Here is a 21,140-nt window from a genome sequence, read left to right as displayed (position 1 = left end):
CACTTTTGGTATTCAAAAATTTATAACGCTTTATCACTTTCAGCTGAGGAATTTGCTACACTTGGAGATGCAAAAGCCTCAATTAAAATAAATGCTCAAACTATTTATAATGCTTATCAACTTGCCTTAGATCAAGCTAGACCAAATGTTCCAACTCCTACTTCATCTAGTTCGCAAGCATCTAAAAGAACTGCGGACCTAAAAGCCCTTAGTTCTTGGACGGAGTTCAGGGGTTCTCAAGGTGATAATTTTGGTGATAGTTCAAAACTAAATGAGTTTCAAGTTTATTTGTCGCAGGGACTTGAATCAGAGAATCACGACGTGTGACGACCCGAAGGGTCATCACCGTAGTTCTTCCTTGTTCCGCGCTTTTGAGGCCTTAAAAACCTCGCTTTTAGTTGTCTCGATTGGTGTGCGCAGTTCGAGCGCATAGCCGGAAAGTTTTTATGTTAGAATATGTGAATTATGTGAAACATTTGATGAATTTTGGTATTAATATGCATAATATTGACTTCGGTCAATATTTTGGGTAAACGGACCCGGACCTGTGATTCGACGGTCCCGGAGGGTTCGTAGAAAAATATGGGACCTGGGCGTGTGCCCGGAATCAAATTCTGAGGTCTCAAGCCCGAGAAATGAATTTTTGAAAGAAATTGTTTTTCTGAAATTTGATATGAAAATTTGAAATGAAAAAGGGGTTAGAAAATATAGGTATCGGGCTCGTATTTTGGTTTCGATGCCCGGTACAAGTCTTAAATATGTGTTAAGCACTATCTGTAAAGTTTGGCTAAAAACGGACGTCATATGACATGTTTCGGACTTAAAATGGAGAATTTAAGTTATGAAAGTTGAAGAAAGAAAATCATGTGTTTGAGGCTTGATCCTATGTATATGATGTTATTTTGGCAATTTGATCGCACGAGTAAGTCCGTAAGATGTTTTTAAGGTTGTGTGCATGTTTGGGTTTGGAGCCCCGAGGGCTCGGGTGAGTTTTGAATGGGGCCCGGGAAGTCTTGGACTTAAGAAAATGCAGGTTCAGGTGTTGCAGACACGAGCGCGGCCGCGGTCATTTTCGCGCGGTCCGCGCTGGAGCCGCACGGCCGCGATGCCTTTCTGTGCGGTCCGCGTGGCTGAGTCTGAAGGCTAGGGTTTCAGGTCAACCAGCGCGGCCGCGCACCAAAACAGTGCGGTCCGCGCTGGAAGGGTTCAGAGAAGCCCCAATTTTTTCTCCCACTCGGCGCGGCCGCAATACATTTTTGTGCGGTCCGCGCCAGGTCCTCAGAAAGGTATACAAGTTCGGAAAATCTCAGTCATTTTTCACTTTTCAAAAACCCAAAACCTAAGAGGTGATTTTCCAAACAACTTTTCTTCCCCAAAACGATTGGTAAGTGATTTCTAACTTAATTTCTTTATTCCTTAACATCTTTTAACATAATTTCAACTTCAAATCAAAGATTTTCATGGGGAAAATTGGGTGTTTTGGGTAGAACCTAGGTTTTCTACAAATTGAGAAGTTGGACCTCAATTTGGGGTCCAATTTAAAAATAAATCATATATTGGGATTCATGGGGGAATGGGTAACCTGGTTTTGGTCCGAACCTCGAGTTTCGACCACGTGGGTTCGGGGGTATTTTTGACCTTTTTGGGAAAAACCTTGAAAAATCTATTTTTCATGCATTGGGGATGATTCATTTAGTAATTATTAATGTGATTAAGTAACTTATGACTAGATTCGAGCGGATTCGTGGTGGAATCAAGAGGTAAAGTTGTACTAGAAGCGTGAGTTGAGTTTGGAGCATTCGAGGTAAGTGTTTGTTCTAACTTTGGCTTGAGGGAATAGGATTAGGATGATATTTGCTACTTGCTAATGTGGAGTACGGTGTATAGGCATGGTGACGGTTATCTATGCACCGGAGTCTAGCATGACCGTGAGTCTTGATTGCTTTTAATTCGAATAATGTGACACAAGCTCCTTGTTTATTTGATGAGTTTCATATAATGTGAACGGTTGAGGTAATATTGTGATTGGTGTACTTTTGGAGCGTTAGCTTGAACATGAATGTGTTAGTTGAGGAAGAATGGAATTAAAAAGGAGAATGTGTTGTGAATACTCCCTTGCCGGGATGTGTAGACTGATATATATACTCTCCCTTGTCGGGATATTTTGGGCTGTTAGTTGTACCCTTGCCGGGTTAAAGGTATTGAGTTGTTATTCTCCCCTGAAGGGGGTCTACTATAGGAAGTTAGATATTATGAACGATATTATGGGATCGTGTGGCACGCCGTCTACTTATATATGATATTATGGGATCGTGTGGCACGCCGTCCACTTATATATGATATTATGGGATCGTGTGGCACGCCGTCCACTTATATATGATATTATGGGATCGTGTGGCATGCCTTCCACTTATATATGATATTATGGGATCGTGTGGCATGCCGTCCACTTATATATGATATTATGGGATCGTGTGGCACGCCGTCCACTTATATATATATCATGGGAACCGGAGTCTCTTCTGCTTATTTCCGATATTTCATTTTTATTTGTTACTCCCCGATAGCATGTCCCCTCCCAGTTTTACTTTGTGTTATCTTGTTATTGTTTTCTTGCACTTGTTGTATATATATTTGTACAGGTTAATTGTGGTAGGTACTGTCTAGCCTCATCACTACTTCGCCGGGGTTAGGCCAGGTACTTACCAGCACATGGGGTCGGTTGTACTGATGCTACACTCTGTGCATTCTTTGTGCACAGATCAGGGAGCAGCTTATGGACCACAGCAGTAGGATTTCTGGGAGCTATCTTCAGTCCAGGGACTCTCGAGGTAGCCTAGCTGGCGTTCGCAGGCCGAAGTCCCTTTCCATGTTTTCCGTTTGTTCATCTTGTATCAGACAAACATGATGTATTTCCTTTCAGACATTGTTTGTAGTATTCTGTAGTAGTCTGTGAGCTAGTGACCCCAGACCTTGGGTAGTGATGTGTATTAAACTTCCGCACTTCTGGTTTTCAGTTGCTTTAGAATTAAAGTCTTCCGCTTAAATTTTGTCTCATTTATTATATTGTTTGAAAGAAAGCAGGAAAGGTGTTTTAAATATTTGGCTTGCCTAGCTCCGATAGTAGGCGCCATCACGACACCCGATGGTGGGAAATCCGGGTCGTGACAAGTTGGTATGAGAGCACTAGGTTACTTAGGTCTCACAACTCACGGACAAGCTCAGTAGAGTCTGAGGGATCGGTACGGAGACGTCTGTATTTATCCCGTAGAGGCTACTGAGTTAGGAAAACTTCACCTTGTTCATTCTTGTCATGTGATTCGGTTTCTCAAGTACTGATTGTCTTTCCACTCTGTTCTTTCGCAGATGGCGAGGACACGTGCTTCCTCTTCTACCGCGCAATAGCCTGAGCCCCCAGCAGCAGCCCCTATTAGGGGCAGAGGGCGAGGCCGAGGCCGTGCCAGAGGCCGAGGCCGGGGCAGAGCTCAACCCCGAGCAGCATTTCCAGCGACGGAGCTTCAGGTCGATTTTGAGGAGAAGGTTCCGGCCCCAGCTGTTCCAGTGGGCTCAGCTCAGGTCCCAGAGGGTTTTATAGTCACTCCAGTGCTCCAGGACGCTTTGGTCCGACTGGTAGGCTTTATGGAGGGCATTTCTAGAGTGGGTTTGCTTCCCGTAGCTCCAGCCACATCTCAGGCTAGGGGAGGAATTCAGACTCTCGATACTCGTACTCCAGAGCCGGTAGCTCCTTAGGCTCAGGTTCCAGCAGCTCAGCCAGCCGTGGCAGCCCAGCCAGGTATTACGGCTCAGTCCAGCGATGGTGCGGCTATGTCCGCGGATGCTTTGTGGAGGCTTGATCGTTTCACCAAGCTCTTCACAACCACATATAGTGGCACCCCCTCAGAGGATGCTCAGGATTTCATATTCAGCTCTTTGAGGTTCTACGGACTATGGGCATTGTAGAGACCAATGGGGTCGACTTCGCACTTTTCGCCTGTCAGGATCCGCCAAGACTTGGTGGAGGGATTTTTGTTTAGCCAGGCCAGTAGGGTCGCCATCATTGACCTGGGATCAGTTTTCGGAGTTATTTTTGGGAAGTTCCTTCCAGTTACTCAGCGATATGCTCTTCGCAGGCAGTTTGAGCATCTCCAGCAGGGTCCTATGACGGTCACCCAGTATGAGACCCGGTTCATTGATCTTGCTCGTCATGCCATTGTGATACTCCCCACAAATAGAGAGAGGGTGCGGAGGTTTATTGATGGGTTGGCCCAGCCGATCCGTGTTCAGATGGACATGAGTGCCGGTGGTGAGATTTCATTTCAGGAGGCGACAGATGGTGCCCGCCGGATAGAGATGGCACTTTCTCAGGGAGGTGGTCATGGGTCTGATAAGAGTCCCTGTCATTCTGGTAGATTCAGTGGTACCTCATCTGGAGGTAGGGATTCTTATGGTAGAGGCCATCCTTCGAGGCCCTTTCAGTCAGCTCTCCAAGCTTCTCATGGTACACCAGGTGGTCGTGGTTCTCAGCCGCAGTATTTTGACCAGCATCTCTTTAGTTCACCATCAGCACCTATCAGTGCACCACCACTTCATTTTTCTCAGCAGCCGAGGGCTTGTTATACTTGCGGTGATATGAGTCACATTGCCAGATATTGCCCTCGAGCTTCCAGCAGCTCGCAGCAACAGGGTTCTCGCCCGATGATCCAGGCACCAGTTGCCCCACAGCTTGCCCAGCCAGCTAGAGGCGGGGTAGAGGACATAGAGGTGGAGGTAGAGGTCTTAGAGGTGGAGCTCCGACCGCTAGAGGTAGGGGTCAGCCAACAACAGATCGTCCCAGGGATATAATTCAGGGAGGTGGGGCCCAGTCCCATTGTTATGCTTTGCCAGCCAGGCCAAAGGCTGAGTCATCAGATGCTGTGATTACAAGTACTATTCTGGTCTGTGATGGGGATGCTTCTGTGCTATTTGATCCCGGATATACGTATTCATATGTGTCTTCCTACTTTGCACCCTATTTGGTTATGCCTAGTGACTCGTTGAGTATTCCTGTTTATGTGTCAACACCGGTGGGTGATTCTATTGTGGTCGACCAAGTTCATCGTTCTTGTATCATAGTGTTTGGGGGTCTTGAGACCCGTGTTGATTTGTTGCTTTTGGACATGGTCGACTTCGATGTTATATTGGGGATGGATTGGTTATCCCCGTACCATGCTATCTTGGATTGCCATGCCAAGACCGTAACCTTAGCCTTACCGGATTTACCCCGTTTAGAGTGGAGGGGGACTTCTGGTCATTGTACCCGCAGTGTTATCTCGTATGTGAAAGCTCGGCATATGGTCGAGAAGGGATGTTTGGCCTACTTGGCGTATGTTCGCGATTCTAGCGCGGAGGCCCCTTATATTGATTCTGTGCCCGTTGTTCGGGAGTTTCCTGAGGTTTTCCCTTCAGACTTGCCGGGTATGCCGCCCGACAGGGATATCAACTTTTGTATTGATTTGGCCCCGGGCACTCAGCCCATTTCTATCCCGCCATATCGTATGGCCCCGCCGGAGTTGAAAGAGTTAAAGGAACAGCTACAGGATTTGCTTGAGAAAGGTTTCATTAGACCCAGTGTTTCACCTTGGGGTGTGCCGGTGTTGTTTGTTAAGAAAAAGGATGGTTCGATGAGAATGTGCATTGATTACCGGCAATTGAACAAGGTTACAATTAAGAATAAGAACCCACTGCCGACGATCGACAATTTATTCGACCAGCTTCAGGGTGCGAGGGTATTTTCAAAGATAGATTTGAGATCTGGCTACCACCAACTGAGGATTAGGGCGTCTGATGTCCCTAAGACAGCATTTCGCACTCGGTATGGGCACTATGAGTTTTTGGTCATATCATTTGGATTGACTAATTCCCCAGCAGCGTTCATGGAGTTGATGAACCGAGTGTTCAGACCTTATTTGGACTTGTTCGTGATAGTCTTCATTGGCGATATTCTTATATACTCCCGCAGTCAGGAGGAGCATGAGCAGCACCTCAGAGTGGTCCTTCAGACCCTAAAGGATAGTCAGTTGTATGCTAAGTTCTCAAAGTGCGAGTTTTGGTTGAGTTCGGTCGCATTCCTGGGTCATGTCGTATCGGCAGCAGGTATTCAGGTAGACCCGAAGAATATAGAGGCAGCCAAGAACTGGCCTCGACCAGCTTCAGCTACGGATATTCGGAGTTTCCTAAGGGTTAGCAGGTTACTACCGTCGGTTCGTGGAGGGGTTTTCATCCATTGCAGCCCCTATGACCAGATAGACCCAGAAGGGTGCCCAGTTCAGGTGGTCGGACGAGTGTGAAGAGAGTTTCCAGAAGCTCAAGACGGCTCTGACTACGGCACCGGTATTGGTTCTACCCACAGGTTCAGGGCCATATATGGTCTATTGTGATGCGTCTCGTATTGGGCTTGGTGCAGTGTTGATGCAGGAAGGCAAAGTCATTGCCTATGCTTCGAGGCAGTTGAAGATCCACGAGAAGAATTATCCGGTTCATGATCTCGAGTTGGCAGCCATTGTTCATGCCTTGAAGATCTGGAGGCATTACTTATATGGCGTGACGTGTGAGGTTTACACTGATCACAAGAGTCTTCAGTATCTGTTCAAGCAGAAAGAGTTGAATTTGAGGCAGAGGAGGTGGTTAGAGTTGCTAAAGGATTATGATGTTACTATCTTATACCACCCGGGGAAGGCCAATGTGGTGGCCGATGCATTGAGCAGGAAGTCCGCCAGCATGGGTAGTCTTGCTTATATTCCAGTCAGCCAGAGATCGCTTGTTTTGGATGTTCAGGCCTTGGCCAATCGTCTTGTGAGGTTGGATATTTCTGAGCCTAGCAGAGTGTTAGCTTGCACAGTTGCTCGTTCCTCACTATTAGAGCGTATCCGTGAGCGGCAGTTTGAGGATCCCCATTTGTGTGTCTTGAGAGACACGGTGCAGCGTGGAGGTGCCAAGAAAGTAACCTTATATGATGATGGTGTATTGAGATTGCAGGGCGAGTTTGTGTGCCCAATGTTGATGGGATTCGAGAGTTGATCTTAGCGGAGGCCCACAGTTCTCGGTATTCTATTCACCCGAGCGCCGAGAAGATGTATCAGGATCTGAGGCAGCACTATTGGTGGCGTAAGATGAAGAAAGACATAGTTGTGCATGTGGCTCAGTGTTTGAATTGTCAGCAGGTTTAGTACGAGCATCAAAGACCCGGTGGTCTATTTCAGAGGATTGCACTTCCCGAGTGGAAGTGGGAGAGGATTACGATGGATTTCGTTACTGGACTTCCGATGACTCGGAAAAAGTTTGATGCAGTTTGGGTCATTGTTGATAGGTTGACCAAGTCAGCGCATTTTGTTCCTGTTGCAGCCACCTATTCATCCGAAAGGTTAGCCGAGATCTATATCAGGGAGATCGTTCGCCTTCATGGGGTGCCGCTATCTATCATTTCGGATCGGGTTACGCAGTTTACCTCGTATTTCTGGAGAGCGGTTCAGCGAGAGTTGGGCACCCAGGTTGAGTTGAGTACAGCATTTCATCCCTAGACGGACGGTCAGTCCGAGAGGACTATTCAGATTCTTGAGGACATGCTCCGAGCCTGTGTCATTGATTTTGGATGCTCGTGGGACCAATTTTTGCCTTTAGCAGAGTTCGCCTACAACAACAGCTACCAGTCCAGCATTCAGATGGCTCCGTATGAGTCGTTGTATGGTAGGCGATGTCGGTCTCCAGTTGGATGGTTTGAGCCGGGAGAGGCTCGATTATTGGGTGCGGATCTGGTTCAGGAGGCCTTGGACAAGGTCAGGATTATTTAGGATAGACTTCGTACAGCTCAGTCCAGACAGAAGAGTTATGCAGACCGCAAGGTCAAAGATGTTGCTTTCATGGTCGGTGAGCGGGTATTGCTCTGTGTATCGCCTATGAAGGGCGTGATGAGATTTGGGAAGAAGGGCAAGCTCAGCCCTAGGTTCATCGGTCCATTTGAGATTCTTGATCGTGTGGGAGAGGTGGCTTATAGACTTGCCTTGCCACCTAGCTTGTCAGCTGTGCATCCCGTGTTTCATGTATCTATGCTCCGGAAGTATCGCGGAGATCCATCGCACGTGTTGGATTTCAGCACTGTCCAATTGGACAAGGGTCTGTCATATGAGGAGGAGCCGGTGGCTATTCTAGACCGGCAGGTTCGACAGTTGAGGTCGAAGAGTTTTCCTTTGGTACGTGTTCCGTGGAGAGGTCAGCCTCCTGAGGCATCGAACTGGGAGTCCGAGTCCGATATGCGGAGCCGTTATCCTCATTTATTTCCCGACTCGGGTACTTCTTTCTTTTGTCCGTTCGAGGACAAACGGTTGTTTTAGAGGTGGAGAATGTGACGACCCGAAGGGTCATCACCGTAGTTCTTCCTTGTTCTGCGCTTTCGAGGCCTTGAAAACCTCGCTTTTAGTTACCTCGATTGGCGTGCGCAATTCGGGCGTGTAGCCAGAAAGTTTTTATGTTAGAATATGTGAATTATGTGAAACATTTGATGAATTTTGGTATTAATATGCATAATGTTTACTTCGGTCAATATTTTGGGTAAACGGACCCGGACCTGTGATTCAACGGTCCCGGAGGGTTCGTAGAAAAATATGGGACCTAGGCGTGTGCCCGGAATCAAATTCTGAGGTCCCAAGCCCGAGAAATGAATTTTTGAAAGAAATTGTTTTTCTGAAATTTGATATGAAAATTTGAAATGAAAAAGGCGTTAGAAAATATAGGTATCGGGCTCGTATTTTGGTTTCGATGCCCGGTACAAGTCTTAAATATGTGTTAAGCACTATCTGTAAAGTTTGGCTAAAAACGGACGTCATATGACGTGTTTCGGACTTAAAATGGAGAATTTGAGTTATGAAAGTTGAAGAAAGAAACTCATGTGTTTGAGGCTTGATCCTATGTATATGATGTTATTCTGGCGATTTGATCGCACGAGTAAGTCAGTAAGATGGTTTTAAGGTTGTGTGCATGTTTGGGTTTGGAGCCCCGAGGGCTCGAGTGAGTTTTGAATGGGGCCCGGGAGGTCTTGGACTTAAGAAAATGCAGGTTCAGGTGTTGCAGACACCAGCGTGGCCGTGGTCATTCTGCACGGCCGCGATGCCTTTCTGTGCGGTCCGCGTGGCTGAGTCTGAGGGCTAGGGTTTCAGTTTAACCAGCGCGGCCGCGCACCAAAATAGTGCGGTCCACGCTGGAAGGGTTCAGAGAAGCCCCAATTTTTTCTCCCACTCGGCGCGGCCGCAATACATTTTGGTGCGGTCCGCGCCAGGTCCTCAGAAAGGTATACAAGTTCGGAAAATCTCAGTCATTTTTCACTTTTCAAAAACCCAAAACCTAAGAGGCGATTTTCCAAACAACTTTTCTTCCCCAAAACGATTGGTAAGTGATTTCTAACTTAATTTCTTTATTTCTTAACATCTTTTAACATAATTTCAACTTCAAATCAAAGATTTTCATGGGGAAAATTGGGTGTTTTGGGTAGAACCTAGGTTTTCTACAAATTGAGAAGTTGGACCACAATTTGGGGTCCGATTTAAAAACAAATCATATATTGGGATCATGGGGGAATGGGTAACCGGGTTTTGGTCCGAACCTCGAGTTTCGACCCCGTGGGTCCGGGGGTATTTTTGACCTTTTTGGGAAAACCTTGAAAATTCTATTTTTCATGCATTGGGGATGATTCATTTAGTAATTATTAATGTGATTAAGTAACTTATGACTAGATTCGAGCGGATTGGTGGTGGAATCAAGAGGTAAAGCTGTACTAGAAGCGTGAGTTGAGTTTGGAGCATTCGAGGTAAGTGTTTGTTCTAACTTTGGCTTGAGGGAATAGGATTAGGATGATATTTGCTACTTGCTAATGTGGAGTACGGTGTATAGGCATGGTGACGGTTATCTATGCACCGGAGTCTAGCATGACCGTGAGTCTTGATTGCTTTTAATTCGAATAATGTGACACAAGCTCCTTGTTTATTTGATGAGTTTCATATAATGTGAACAGTTGAGGTAAAATTGTGATTGGTGTACTTTTGGAGCGTTAGCTTGAACATGAATGTGTTAGTTGAGGAAGAATGGATTTAAAAAGGAGAATGTGTTGTGAATACTCCCTTGCCGGGATGTGTAGACTGATATATATACTCTCCCTTGTCGGGATATTTTGGGCTGTTAGCTGTACCCTTGCCGGGTTAAAGGTATTGAGTTGTTATTCTCCCCTGAAGGGGGTCTACTATAGGAAGTCAGATATTATGAACGATATTATGGGATCGTGTGGCACGTCGTCCACTTATATATGATATTATGGGATCGTGTGGCACACCGTCCACTTATATATGATATTATGGGATCGTGTGGTACGTCGTCCACTTATATATGATATTATGGGATCGTGTGGCACGCCGTCCACTTATATATGATATTATGGGATCGTGTGGCACGCCGTCCACTTATATATATATATATATATATATATATATATATATACGCCGTCCACTTATATATATATATATCATGGGAACCGGAGTCTCTTCTGCTTATTTCCGATATTTCATTTTTATCTGTTACTCCCCGATAGCATGTCCCCTCCCAGTTTTACTTTGTGTTATCTTGTTATTGTTTTCTTGCACTTGTTGTATATATATCTGTACAGGTTGATTGTGGTAGGTACTGTCTAGCCTCGTCACTACTTCGCCGGGGTTAGGCCAGGCACTTACCAGCACATGGGGTCGGTTGTGCTGATGCTACACTCTGTGCATTTTTTGTGCACAGATCAGGGAGCAGCTTACGGACCACAGCAGTAGGATTTCTGGGAGCTATCTTCAGTCCAGGGACTCTCAAGGTAGCCTAGCTGGCGTTCGCAGGCCGAAGTCCCTTTGCATGTTTTCCGTTTGTTCATCTTGTATCAGACAAACATGATGTATTTCCTTTCAGACATTGTTTGTAGTATTCTGTAGTAGTCCGTGAGCTAGTGACACCAGACCTTGGGTAGTGATGTGTATTAAACTTCCGCACTTCTGGTTTTCAGTTGCTTTAGAATTAAAGTCTTCCGCTTAAATTTTGTCTCGTTTATTATATTGTTTGAAAGAAAGCAGGAAAGGTGTTTTAAATATTTGGCTTGCCTAGCTCCGATAGTAGGCGCCATCACGACACCCGATGGTGGGAAATCCGGGTCGTGACACGATGGCTCCTTCGATGTTTTGGAATGGTGGAAGGACAAATAAAAACACTATCCGGTTATTTCAAGGATGGCTTGAGATATTTTAGGTGTTCAAGCTTCAACAGTGGCATCGGAGAGCGCATTCAGTCAAGCGAGGCTTCAAATCGGTGATCATAGAGCGTCTATGAGGGAAAGCTTGGAAAAATCAGTACTCTTCAGAGATTGGATCCGTTCGGAAAGAAGAAATTTTGGACTTGCAAAATCACAACCGGAGATAGATGAAGCTTATGAAGAAATGCTAGCGGAACTTGCGCAGGATGCTGCTTCGCCCGGAAGCGGTGATGAACAAGCTTCTTTTCCACCACCACCAACGGAAATTCCTCCGGACCTTCAAGGATTTATGAGATTTGTTAGAGATAATACATAGACTAACATGTAACTTGTATTTTGGCACATCTTCCTTAGTTTTTTTCCTTTTAATGGTGGTATTAGTACCTTGTTGTGCTCATTCCATTAGGGGGAGGAAGACTAAGAAAGATATTGTCATTCTTTGTTAATGTCGTAATAGTAAAATATATAAGACATTCCCTTGAATATTTCTTTGCAATTTATTTTGTGTTTAAATTTGATATAGTATATATATTATATATCTAATACATATAAACTATATATATATATATATATATATATATAAGGCACTATATATATATATATATCTAATACATATAATATATATATATATATATATGGCACTATATATATATCTCTAATATATATAAACTATATATATATATATATATATATATATATATATATATATATATATATATCTAATACATACTATATACACTATATATACTATATATATTTATATAGCTATATATAAGCTATTTATACTAGTATATACATATATAGTTTACAAGAAAGTGTCTTACATAAAAAATAGCCTATATATATATATGTGTGTGTGTATGTATATATATATATATATATACATACACATATATATAAGGCACTATATATATCTCTAATACATATAAACTATATATATATATATATATATATATATATCTAATACATATAAACTATATATATATATACATACATATATATATATAAGGCAATATATATTACATAAGGCAATATATAATTATATATACACATAATACACCCTTATATATACATACTATACATACTATATATACTATATATATTTATATAGCTATATATAAGCAATTTATACTAGTATATACATATATAGTTTACAAGAAAGTGCTTAGATAAAAAAAATAAAAAAATAGCCCGAAACGGAAAAAGCCCGTTAGGCCCGTTTAGGCCCGCGGGCCCGGCCCACTTAGCCCGGGACCATGTGGGCTTAGGACCGTCGTGGGCCGGTTCCACACATTGGGACCGTTTGGCCCGGGACCGCCTCAGCCCGGCCCGCCTCAAGCCCAGGCTCGTTTGGCCCGACCCGTTTAGGCCCGTTTGGCCCAGACCACAATACAGCATTATCTGGTGTCACAATTCACGAACGTCTAAGAAGTTCTACAAAATACTGGTTTGAAAAAATTACAACTGTTCTCGAAATGGAAAGAGACAGATAATCCAAAAAAAAAGGGAAGGGGGACTCCAGGGTCTGCGGACGCCGGCAGATCTACCTTGGGTCTCCCGTGGACTGAAGGCAGCAACCTCAACACTACTCACGCAGTCCAGCACCGAAATCTGCACAAAAAGTGCAGAGTGTAGTATGAGTACAACCGATCCCATTTACTGATAAATGTCGAGTCTAACCTCGGAAAAGTAGTGACGAGGCTAGGACACGACAACCATATAAACCAGTGCAGTTAAATCATATACGAGAAACAATAATAACAGAAATTTAACAGATAAAGACAGGGAAGGGAAACGTGATGAGGGGAATATCAAATTCTGACAGTAATAAAGTAGAGAAACAAGGTAAATATCAACTTTGAACCAACAGAAATGATAACACATTAATAAGTGCACGACATCATCCTTCGTGCTTTTACTCTCGTCCTCACCATAGAAATCAACAGAAACGGCACGACATCACCCTTCATGCTTTTACTCTCTCATAATCATGGCACGTCATCATCCTTCGTCCATTAACACTCACAGAGTATGGCACGGCATCACCCTTCGTGCATTAACACTCACTGAATATGGCACGACATCATCCTTCATGCATTAAAATTCTCTCACAATATCGTGCACGGCATCACCCTTCGTGTTTTACACTCTTCCTCACCCAAATAATAGAAACAATAACATCCTGGCAAGGGAATCAGCTATAACCAATCCCCGTTTCAACAGTTAACTTCACAAAATAAGTTTCAACTTGAGTCAATACTCAACAATGATCAAATACCAAGAAAATATCATAGGGCTTGCTCAACATGGATAATCATCAATTTAAACATGAACAGTACATAATAAGAGTCACGAAAGTCATAGTATAAGACTCACTCACATGCTTGACACCAACATATAGATACTCGTCACCACACCTATACGTCGTATTCAACACTAACACGTAGCAATTAAGACACAACACCTATTTCCTCAAGCTAAGATTAGACCAAACACTTACCTCGATTCCACGGCCCAAAATCAAGCCTCAATTATCGCTTTTCCTTTGATTTCCACTTCCAAACCGCCCGAATCTATGCATGATTAACTAATTAACACTAAATAAACCAATTTTAATGCATGAGTATAGATTTCTCAATGTTTTCTCCAAAAAGTCAAAAATCGACCCCGAGCCCGCTTGGTCAAAACTCGAAGTTCGAACTAAAATCCGACTACCCATTTACCCATGAACCCAAATATGCAGTTGGTTTTGAAACCCGACCTCAATTTGAGGTCTAATTCCCCAAATTTTGAAATTCCTAAGTTCTACCCCAAAACACCCAATTTCCCATGAAAACCCTTAGATTTTGAGATGAAATCATGTAAAAAGATGAAATAGATTGAAGAAAATGAGTTAGAAATCGTTTACCTATGATTTGGGGAAGAACTCTCCTTTGGAAAATAGCCTATGGGAGCTTAGGGTTTGAAAATTTGAGAAATGAGTTCAAAATCCCGTCCAAGTGATGTTTTGATCAGTTGCAGATGTCGCATTTGCGACAGGAGCTTCACAATTGCGAAGCTTGCAAATGTGAGACAGGCTTCGCAAATACGAACCTTCTGCATGTCTGCTACTGTCGCAATTGCGAAGGTTGACCCTCCCTGTTGACTTCGCAAATGCGAAGGAATGTTTGCAAATGCGAACTATGATGGCCAGGGCTTCTTCGCAATTGCGAAACTTGATCTTGCGAGATTAGAGCCTGCAATAAATACCAGATGCAACAACAATTTTTCTAAGTCCAAACTCACTCCGTGGCCTATCCAAAACTCATCCGAGCCCTCGGGGCTCCAAACCAAACATGCACACAAGTCTAAAAATATTATACGAACTTGCTCGTGCGATCAAATCACCAAAATAACATCTTAACAACGAATTTAACACCAAAACTCATGAAATTATCAAGATAGTTTAAAATTTCTATTTTCTCAACCAAAGGTCCGAATTATATCAAATCTCTTCCATTTTTCACCAAATTTCACAGATACGACTTAAATACTATATCAAACCTGTATCGGGCTTCGGAACTAAAATAGGGCCCGATATCAACGAGATTACACACTATTCCATTTCCAAAAATCCTTATATTTTCCAGCAAACAATTTTCTTCCAAAATTCATTTCTCGGGCTAGGGACCTCAGAATTCGATTTCGGGCATACGCCCAAGTCCCATATTTTACTGCGGACCCTACGGGACCGTCAAATCACGGGTCCAGGTCCGTTTACCAAAAATGTTGACCAAAGTCAACTTTAATCAATTTTAAAGGCAAATTTCAATATTTTTCTTAAATTTCACATAAAGGCTTTCCGGAAACGCGTCCGGACTGCGCATGCAAATCGAGGAAAAGAAAAATAAGGTTTTCAAGGCCTCAAAACCCGTATTCGGATTCTAAAATACAAGATGATCCTTTGGGTCATCACAATATTGCTGCTGAGAATGTCCACTGTTTGGTTGCTACACAGTTTGATTGTTACAATCACAGTTTGGTTGTTGCAGCAAAGCATGAATTTAAAAAAATGAATCATTATATACATATCTGCTCTTGAATCCAATCAGTCTTTAGTAAGGAATTATTTTGTAGATATTATATTGGCGTGGTATTTCAAATGCATGCTTACTGTTTTATTTAGGACAACATTACCTGCAAGTTCCATGGATCCAAAAAAAATGAGTGCTTCTGTTGTGCAACTAGATCCAAATAGATAAATTTAGCCATTTAATTAGGCATCAGTATATCACATAATATGGATCCCATTTGTTTGGATTTACATTGTAGTTTATCCAATAATTTTGACCTCAAAAAATAAGCTAATTCATATTGATTAATCACATATACTTTCACAAACTTATACAATAGTCTTTCATGTACGGTCAAACTCCCTACAATAACCTCTTTTATTTCGAAATTCTTTGATTGCTATAATAAAGTGTTGCTATAGAGAACATACATTATAACATAACATCAGAAATTATACTCAAAACTTGGCCGTAATAGTGAAGTATTGTTATAAAGAAAGATTTCTATAGAGAGGTCTAGTTGTACACTTCTTTTACTCAAAGCTTTATTTTAATAGTAATCTATTTTACAACATAAATTGATATACACGTGTAATGCACGTATCGAGAAACTAGTATATATAATATACATATACACTATAAGTATATATGTACATTTCAATTATTATTTTTGGGAGCGGCTAAAAATGTACATTTCTCACGATTTTTCCTACTTTGGTGGCTTATTTTACGCAAATGTCCCTTTTAAGGCCATTATTTAGATTTATCCCTATTTTTAAAGAGAAATTTTCATAAAGCACTATCTTTTAGTGGTAATTAGCTATCTATAGATACCATTTGCTATATTACGGATTGTAGATGCGTTTTTTGTTGTTATAAGATGTATTAAATGTATTTAAGCTACTGTATTCATGAATACAGTAACAAAATAGGCATAAATTAGGGAAGTACAGTTAATCAGTTGTTGTATTCGAGTGTATTCGACTGTATTCATGGCGTGAAACATGGGATTACAACTTGACAGATTATTGTATTCGACTGTATTCACAGCTTGAAACAGGGGATTACACTGTTTTTAAACGGAAAGTGAATCAATTAACATAATAGACTCCTAATATAACTCAACAAACTCAATTATAGCACATAAATTTTGTATTTTCAGTTATAAAAAAAGATTCTCAACCGAAAAATACCCCAAGAATATAGCTATCTTCAGAAAAATTATATAATACATCTGAATACATAAATTATATTAATTAAAAAACATATGAATACATTCATGGCATATAGCGAGACAGTGAATACAATGAAATACATAGAATACAGCGGAATACATTGAAATACAATAAAAAAGATAGTGAATACAATGAAATACATGGAATACAGCGAGATACATTGAATTACAATGAAAAAAGACAATGAAATACATGAAAATACAGTGTGATACGTTGAAAATACATTGAAATATATTAACAGAAAATCAAGTTGCTCTACCCCAAACTTCGTCGTCTTTGTTCAAGAACAAACCCTAATTTCCGGCGAATCCGCCATCCAGTAAAAACCCTCAACTCTTTCGCCTTTCTCTCTCTCTTTCTCTTCACCGAATATCACTGTAACTCATTAGAACAAATGGAAAGAATGGAAAAACCCTAGCACACAACTAGAAATCAGAGGTGCCGCAAGGATTGTAACAGATTCTCTTTCTATAACTTGAAAATAATTTGTACACTGGGAAATTTTCTTAGGAGCAAAAGAAAAATGGGGTTTTAAGAAAAACCCTTTAAGGGTAAGATTATTTGGTGAAGTGTAAGAAAAATATGGTATTTTAAAGATTGGAATTTTTTGATTTTTAATTGGTGAAGTGAATAAAGTGGAGGAAAGTCCAAAACACAATCTTTGAGCTTCCATTTGTGAGGTAGCAGAAGGCGGGGGAAGCGGAGGTGAACGACAGAAGTGGCAGCGGAAGGAGGAGGAAGGCGGGAAGAGGTGGTGCGGCCGAGAGAAGTGAATTAGATTGAGCGTCATATTTTCAGGGAATAGGGGAAGAGAATAGCATCTATCAAAATAGAGAGAGAAAGAAAATAATGTAACTGAATAGCGTATTTAGTGGCTTGGGGGTAGAAGGTAACCAAAATTAGATATTTTGCTATAAATATTAAAAGGTATCTATAGAATATAATTTTTTTAAATGGTATTTATTTAAAATAAATAAGGTGTTAATCTTTGTTATAGGAGGTAAAAATTCCATTTTTAAAAGTTGTTTACATTTACATCTAGCTCTTGGGAAATTATCCTTACGGACAACATTAAACTCGATTCTAATGTTTGCTCATATATTGCTCAACCTTATAGATAAAACATTTCTAACGTTTGCAATTACTTATAAAATTTTAGATCGTGGTGTAACATTTCTCATAATGTTTTCCGTTTGCTTGAAAGGAATCTTTAAACTATGGTTTAAAAGGCCAATAAGTTGCAAGAGACATAAAAAGAGGATAATTACTAAATTATTGTCCCAAAAAGTGACAACTGGCAAGTATTTCTTTTGCACATTGGCTAACTCCCAAAAAGGATGGGCCGGATATAGTAAAGTATAGCAACAGCATAAACCATAGCGTGCTGGATTGCTTGTACTAGAAGCACTTCCTCGAGCAATCAAATGTTTATCAATATTTTTTATGTTTTATAATTTTTAATAAGTATCTAAATTTTTTTACAAATTGTGTAAATTTCTCCTTAAAAGGCTCTCATCTCATTATTAGTGCATTCAATTAAGGGATTCAATTATATCATTTCCTTTTCTTCCTTTCCTCTTCTCTCTCCTTTTTTTACATTAAAATCTCTTAATCTACACCCAGAATCTCCATCTTCTCTCTTCCCATCATTGGCGACAGCTTTATATTATTAAATCATCAATCGCATCGTTCTTTTGTTGGGAGACAGGACAACACTTAAAATGAAAAAATATTCAGGGATTGTATGATAATTGTATCATAATTGCATTTGAATTGTATCAGATATATCAATGCATAAAACATAATTGTATCATACTTGTATCACAATTGTATCTAACTTGTAGATGGTACATTAATATCCAAAATAATACCGGATACAATACTAATAAATTAATATACAATTATCATATATTTGTGATATAAACTATGAGATTTTCTTTTGAAAATATTACGTAAAGAATTAAAATGACAGTAAAAATATTATTACAATATTTAAAAATAATGTGATCAAAAAATTAAGAATTTTTTTTCTATGATTAAATAAATTTTTAAAAATACAAAATAAATTTCTAATATTGGTAATCTTAATAATGAAAATTAAAAATTAAATTTTATCTTATAGCTAAAAATGAACAAAAATTTAACTACATCTAATACAAAATTAATTATAAGAGAACTCAATATATTTGGAACATGATAATCAAATAACTTATGTATTAATATTTTAGACTTATGATTAATATTTGAATCGAGTGTAGTTGGTTTGAGTTTGAATGCACAGCATAATTTTTTGAAAATTTGGTCCAGTTTAGAAAATAAAATGACAAGATTTATTTGAGTTTGAGATGAAATTTTTTAAAAAAAAAATATTACGTAAAGAATTAAAATGATAGTAAAAATATTATTACAATATTTAGAAATAATGTGTTCATAAAATTAAGAATTTTTTTCTATGATTAAATAAATTTTTAAGAATACAAAATAAATTTCTAATATTGGTAATCTTAATAATGAAAATTAAAATTAAAATTAAATTTTATCTTATAGCTAAAAAAAGAAAGAAAATTTAACTACATCTAATACAAAATTAATTATAAGAGCACTCAATACATTTAGAACATGATAATCAAATAACTTATGTATTAATATTTTAGGCTAATTAAAAGTTACAATTTAAAACAAAATATGAGATTATTTTGGTTATAGGTAAAATATTAATATAAAACTAATTAACATTTATAGTAGGAAAGAGAATGTATATTAAAAAGAAAATAGAGGTAGTATGAGGATACTTATACTTTAAATTAATTTTAATATAGATAAAATAAAATAATTAATTATATTTAAAAATATTACTGACAAATTTAAATGATTAAAATATTGTGAATAAGAGGATAAAACCATAAAAATATATCAAATTTCGAGAATAAAATATTTATTTTTATCACATACTATTAAAAGGATAATAAGCAAGACATTAATTTAATTATAAGCTAACAAAAAATTATATGATGGTATAATAATATGAAATATTAGATAGTACAATAACTATAAGAAAAGAACAAAAAAAAAAGAATTTACGTAAAAATGATGTGATGAATAAGACATATTTGACTTCCTGATAAAAATAAAGTGACAGTAAGAATTTTATTCAAATAATATGATCTAATGTGCTCGAACAAGACATATCACAATATGACATGTTTAGTATTCTTTAATATCCACAACAGAATGAAATGCAAGTACTAAAATTAAGGGGTTAGGTTACTACAAATATATGTTAAAAAGATTGGTTGTCTACTACGAGATTTGATCAATAATTTCATATCCTGCTTCATAATTAAATTCTCATGTTATATAATTTTTATCTGAGAGATATATATTTTAAGGTTATTTGTACATGATTCAAATACTATATATCGCAATTTGAAATGATTTGTCTGTGCATCGCGCGGGTACTAATACTAGTAGTTTTTAATAAGTATCTAGGTTTTTCTTACAAATTGTGTAGATTTCTCCTTAAAACGCTCTCATCTCATTATTAGTGCATTCAATTATATCCTTTCCTTTTTTTCCTTTCCTCTTATCTCTCCTTTTTTTTTACATCAAAATCTCTTAATCTACACCCAGAATCTCCATCTTCTCTCTTCCCACCATTGGCGACAGCTTTATATTATTAAATCATCAATCGCATCGTTTTTTTGTTGGGAGACCGGACAACACTGAAAATGAAAAAAATATTCAGGGATTGTATGATAATTGTATCATAATTGCATTTGAATTGTATCAGATATATCAATGTGTAAAACATAATTGTATCATACTTGTATCACAATTGTATCTAACTTGTAGATGGTACATTAATATCCAAAATAATACCTGACACAATACTAATAAATTAATATATAACTATCATATATTTGTGATATAAACTATGAAATTTGTCATGAACTCACAACTACTCATTATTCAGATAAAAATTTGATACAATCTCGAAAGTATTCTTACACAATTCTGATACAATTATGATACAACTTAAAATCGATTATAAACTTAAACTACTACAATATCGTATTATATTTGTCTTAGCGTTGTATCATATATTTTTTAGGTACAAATTGCGATACAATTATGATACAATTCTAGATTATGATACAACTTTGATCTTCAGCTTTTTCAAGTTTCAATTTAAAACATCCACCTAGAACCAACTCTAAACTTAAATTATGATACAATATTGTATTTTAATAGTATTAGTATTGTATCATAATTGTCTTAGGTATTGACGTATTAAATACAACTCAGATACAATTATGATACATTTATCATACAATCGTAATATAATTCCGAAACTTCTTCTTCCTCGAGTTTCAATCAGAAATTCAACCTAAAACCAACTTTAAACTTAACGAATCTCCCTTAAAATTGAGATATAAACTCTAAAGGATATTTTCAATTGTTTTCAAGAACACTCAATCCAAAAAAATCACAAATTCGTAAAATCTGAATATCTAATTCAAAGCTTTGAAGCTTTTTAATGGTATGTCAATG

This window comes from Nicotiana tabacum, chromosome 6 (assembly GCF_000715075.1).
Source record: "Nicotiana tabacum cultivar K326 chromosome 6, ASM71507v2, whole genome shotgun sequence".
Taxonomy (NCBI): Eukaryota; Viridiplantae; Streptophyta; class Magnoliopsida; order Solanales; family Solanaceae; genus Nicotiana; species Nicotiana tabacum.
The sequence above is the reverse complement of the archived record's forward strand: the minus strand, read 5'-3'. Positions refer to the sequence as shown.